Below are 6,000 nucleotides of genomic sequence, written 5' to 3'. Positions count from 1 at the left end.
GCTTGTGCCACCAATTGCCCACCTGAAGAAAGATGCTAACCCACAATATCACCACTAACCGCAAGATTTGACAACATTATTTACAAAGGATGTGTAACAATAGCAAATAACAATGGGCTTAGTGGACATCCTTGCCACACGGATCTAGTAAGAAACACTTTCATAGCAACTCCGCCATTAAACATCACACATGAGGTTGCATTTTGCCCTAGCAAAAAGATAAGTCGACACATACAAGAACTAAACCCCATATTATACATCACACCTAAGAGGAAATGCCAATTAACATGATCATATGCTTTTTCCAAATCTAATTGCACCATAACCCTTTCTTTATGTGTATGTCGAACATAATCGATAGCCATTTGAACATTCAAAACATTATGCAATATATTTCTACCTGTAATAAAACCATATTGAGATGGATGAATAAGTTGAGGTAAGAACTTCTTAATTCTGTTGGATAATATCTTTGCAAACACTTTGTACAACCCTCCCAACAATTAAATAGGCCTCCATTGATGAAATGACTCCGGAGATGGACCTACCTTTGGTATCAATTTGGTATCTCTCTCTCTCTCTCTCTCTCTCTCTCTCTCTCTCTCTTCTTCTCTCGTGAATCCCTCTTAGTACTAATCCTCACAATACTTTCCTCCTCTATCTCTAGTACTAATTCCCTCTCTGTTTTTAGTACTATTTTTGACAACCACTATCTTCCCGACGCATCCATATTGGCAGATCACATCTTCAAATAGGAACTGGCATACCGCTACAGTTGTCTTCTTCGTCAATGCTTGGCCCTCCACCTAATTTGTCAGGTCCTCTCTCGCGAGCACTAGGTACCTCATTTTCCCTACCCCCATCGCCATTGTCACCAGGTCGACCATCTACTTAAAGTGAATGGTCGTAGGATAAGTCGGGTGGAGCTCGTCGCGGTACCGGATCGTTGAATGCATCTTGCAGCTCTCACATGTTGACACGAAGTAGTGCACATCTCTGTACATTCCCGACCGCCAGTACTTCTCTTTCAGCTTCTCGAACATGGCCCATGTCCCCCCGAGTCCAGATCAGGGACTCTCATGGAACTCCGACATGACTACTGCCTGGTTCTCCTTCGTCACTTCCCGGAGTGGTGTGTTGGTCCACTTCTTCAGATGCCGCCAGATTTTACCGTTCCTTAGGAAGAACCAGTACGCCTTCTTCTAGATCCTACTTTCCTCGTCCTTCTTCCACGTTGCATCTGTTAAATCACAAATTGGAAGTAAGCTAGACGGATGTACTCTGTTCCTGTGATTGTAACCGCTTGAGGGGAGCTCCTTGAGCAACAACCGGCCCAATCGTGCTTCATTCGGTTAAACAACATCCGAATAGGTCACCGGACTCTATTCACCTGCTTGTTGTAACCACCCGCTGCAAATTGGTCTCCAGACAACAACCAAATTCGTGCTTCACTCGTCTAATCGACATTCGGGAGGATCAATTGGATCAGTCCCTCTCATCGCTGCAGTCATCCGAAGCAGAATCGACCCAAACAATCAGTTTCTTGCAATCGGTATTCGGCATACAATCGGAAGCTAACCGGGCTCACTCCGACTCAGCAACATTCGGGAAGACCAGCCAGTTCTGTCCCTCAAGTTACCGGAGTCACTCCGAGCAAGTTCAACAACAAGTATCTAAAACCAAACCGACTCGGGTTCAAAACCGACTAGAACGATATCGGGTGAACCGACCGGCTGCACCCCACTTAGGTTTGTAGTCAACTCCGAACCGAGTCTTACCAACCAAAACCGAAGCAGATGGCATCAACATCCGGCTCATCGGAGATGAGTCTCAGGAGGTTCGACGGTTCGAACTTCAACTTCTGGAAGGAACAAATGCAGGACTATCTCATAGTCAAGGGTCAGATAGACCCGATTGAGAATGAAAATCCTCTAGAAGCATACAAGGCAAACGAATGGCTAAAGCTGGACAGAATTTTTTGTGCCACAATTCGGATGCACTTGTCGGAGTCAGTGTACTTCACAATGCAATCATGCTCGACAGCATTTGAACTTTGGAAAACACTCTCAGAAACTTATGAAAAGAAGGCCGCTGCAATGAAGATGTATTTGATCCGGCGCCTCTACAACTTGCGGATGAAAGAGTCTGATTCAGTTTAGGCACACTTCAATGAGTACGAAAGCATAAGCTCACAAATCTTGTCTCAAGGGATGGCAATCGAGGATGAACTCAGAGCAATGATACTCATGAGTAGTCTCCCCTCGTCATGGGAAACTTTCGTTACAACCGTGTGCAATGCTTCAACAGCTGCCGTTAAGTACTCCAAAGTCACGAGCACAATCTTGACTGAAGCAGCTCGGAGAAAGTCTTTCGCCAAAGACTCGGCAGATGAAGCTTACGTAGTACAAGGTTTGACCAACCGATCGAACAACCGAGGAAGAAGCTCTTCCCGGCCACCGAACAATCAGCGAAGCCGGAACAAGTCCCAGGACAACCGAATTTGTAACTACTGCAAGAAACCGGGACACATCAAAGACGACTGTCGGGCACTCAAAGAAAAAACCGACAAAGCTCAGAGAACGGATCAAAAGAGTAGCCGGCATGAGGAGGTCAACTACGTCGGCTCTTCAGTTGAAATTTTGACGACCGACCCGAACATATTGTCCATAGAGAACCCAGTCGAATTAGAAGTTTTGCTTACGAATGAGGAATCGAGCACATGGCTCCTGGACTCGGGCGCATCGTATCATGTGACACCTCCCCGATCTCAGTTTCGGCAATACTTGGACCGGCACTCCGACTCAGTTCGAGTCGAAAACTCGCAACACTGTGCTATAATCAGAATCGGCACCGTAGAGTTCAACCTTCCGGGTGGCTCTACACTCGTACTACACAACGTCTGACACGTTCCTGAGCTCTCAAGACCCTTGATCTCAGTCGGACAGCTTGACGAAGCTGACATCCGTGTCGGGTTCTCATCAAGAGGGTGGACACTCCACAAAGGGAACCTCCTGCTTGCTTGAGGACCAAAGGTACATTCCTTGTACCCTTTATATGTCACACTCAAAGAGGGTGACTTATTTTTTGTTGATATCCCCGTGTCATCGTTATGGCACGGACGACTTGTACACCTTAGCAAGGCCGGCATAACGCACCTATCCAGAGCCGATTACATCCCCAAACTCTCCTTCTTGGATCACCAATTCTGCGAGCATTGCCAGTACGGCAAACAGGTAACCGCATCACACCCGACATCAGCACCAAGAGAATCGAGTCCCCTCGATTTGGTCCACTCGGACATCTGTGGCCCGATGCCACATTAGTCTCTCGGCGGTGCTTCGTACTTCGTCAGTTTTATTGATGATTCGACTCGGAAGGTGTGGGCTTACCCCATTAGAACCAAAGATCGGGTGTTCTCGATCTTCTCCGGATGGCTTGCAATGGTCAAAAATCAGACCGGTCGGAAACTGAAATGTCTCCTAACCGACAATGGAGGAGAATTCAAGTCTGAAGAATTCATCAAATTTCAGGGAAATTTGGTCTCGAGAAAATATCCACAACCGATAATGTCACAGATGGAATGACCAAGTGTCTTTCGGAGGATCGTTTCCGGTCCCTTCGGCACCAGATGGGCATAACGAAAAATCGGTCCGGTTAAAGTCGGACACATAGAACAAGATGGTTTCAGACCACCGACATCGGTTCTTTGAGGATCGGCTTCAGCTCTTCCGACCCGACCGGTTCAGTCTTCTGTCTTCGGACCTTGCCGACTCTAACAAAACCGATCTATCTGACAACCTTGTACATACCTGTAATTTTTAGATAACCCATGTATACGCCCATTACGGGAGAGTGTCGAATACAAGTGTATAATGGCCGTATTCACACTGTCCCTTCAAACAGCCCAAGTTTGGGCTATTTCTGAAAATAGCATAAAGGGTAGTTGCCCTAAGATAGTCACTATATAAAGTGACTTTGTAACCTTTAGTTAAGGTTGTTGTCGGTTGTCATTCTTTGTAACTGTTGCTATTGGAATATAACGATTTGTTTTGTGCCTATCTCTCTCTCTCTCTCTCTCTCTCTCTCTCTCTCTCTCTCTCTCTCTCTGTGTGTGTATCTATCTTGCTTATGCACATACACAGGTTCTTCTTCATCACGAATGTTGCTTGCACTTCCGCATTGACGGCCTTGTCCCCAACAGCATCTCTCGTCATCGTGCTCAGAAACCTCCCAATCTGAAGCCACTCCCCTTCATAGTCATTCTCATCGAACTCGTTCAGGGCCAGAGTGCTTCGTTTGTTCACCGACAATCGAGCCAACTCGAAGAAGTCCACGCCGACTTCTTCATCCTCGGACACCATGCCATCCTCGTCGTCATACCGTGCTCTCGACAGCATAACGGCCATGGCGTTGTCTTTTCCGGTGATGTACCGTATCTCCGGATTCAGGGACTTGATATACACAATCCACATGAGCATCACCAGGTCTAGAGTCACACATCCAGAAACCATACCGAGAATCGGTATGCATTCTGTCTCGATAATCACCTCTGTTTCGATCAAGTAGTCCTTGTCGGCCTTGACTACCAAAACAATACCCCATAGTTTGCGCTTAACTTGGGCGTATCCTCGTTGTCACTCGCTTAGCACCTTTGGGTTGAACCGAATGGTGAAACGCATTCTGACTTCATCTTCCTGGTTTATGACCCATCCAATCCGGTCTTACTTGTGTCCACCGTGACGTAAATCGGAGTGTCTTTCTTGTACAGCGCTTTCCAGAGAGCCGTTGTTGCTGTCTGCATCCCCTTTAGTCTCCGAATCGCCTCCGAGTGCTCTTCGCTCCATTCGAATTTCCGACCTTTCTTCAGCAAGCCATAGAGGGGCTCGGTGATATGCGCATAATGGGGAATCCAAATGTGATAAAAGGCGCACGCTCCCAAGAACCATCGGACCTCCATGACCGACCTGCACTCTTCCTTCATCACCGAGATGGCTTCTACCTTCACCGGAGACGGTTTCCTGCCGTATGGTCCGCACAGGTGTCCGACCACCAAGACCTCTGATTGTCCGAACGTCAACTTCTCCCTAGAGAAGGTAACTCGAGCACCCTCCAACCTCTACAGTATCTTCTCACAATCGGAGATGTGGTCCGCAACGAATTTCCGACATTTGTCCATTCCAACTAATTCGTCCTGCGGGTCCACCGGACACCCCTTTACCGAGATGTCGTCCAAAAACAGCATGGTGATGTCCGGAATGCAATCCCTCATCACCTTGTTTATTGCATTTACCATGTGTGCCACTGAATTTGTTCCTCCTTAACATCTTCCTCTTGCGGTGAAACTATTGGAATGTCATCAATTTGGTCACATGGAATATGATGATCATGACTTTGGTCATCATCATCATTGATTGCATCATCATACTCCTGCACATCTCCATTTTGATCTTGATATCTCAACACAAGATTCAAAACCAAAGGAAGAATTGAGTGATAGTTCATCTAGTCACGGTCCTGCTTCGAGAAGGATAAAGGTCATTTCCAAATGACACATTGACACCCCAATATGAACTCACAACCCTAACAAGATAAAAAACAAAAGAAATTTATAAACACAAGATGTGAATTCAATAACATGTGCATCTCCATTCAAGACAACATGAATCAACCACCCCCCCCAAGGTTACTAGCATCTACTTTGATGATCTCGACAACAATGAAGTGCAATTGTTTTTTCCTCTCTCTCTAATCATCTTCCTTTAACATTCCTTTCACCTATGGATCATGATTTTGCCCAAAGTTCAACATGCGTCAAGTTCATAGGCTGAATGTTTCATAATTAATCTTGGTTGCCAAAATTTGAGTTGGTAGATAACCTTAATTAAATATTTATTTTTATTAATTGCTTGGACACAATTATATACAACGACTAGTTACTTAGTTTCAACACAAAGATTTCAAGAATACTACAAGTAGTACATCCCTTCATATTTTATACTA

This window comes from Azolla caroliniana, unplaced genomic scaffold (genome assembly GCF_043228905.1).
Source record: "Azolla caroliniana isolate FFs.n. ecotype wild unplaced genomic scaffold, voAzoCaro1.0.p SCAF_12, whole genome shotgun sequence".
Taxonomy (NCBI): Eukaryota; Viridiplantae; Streptophyta; class Polypodiopsida; order Salviniales; family Salviniaceae; genus Azolla; species Azolla caroliniana.
Note: the sequence above shows the minus strand (reverse complement) of the source record.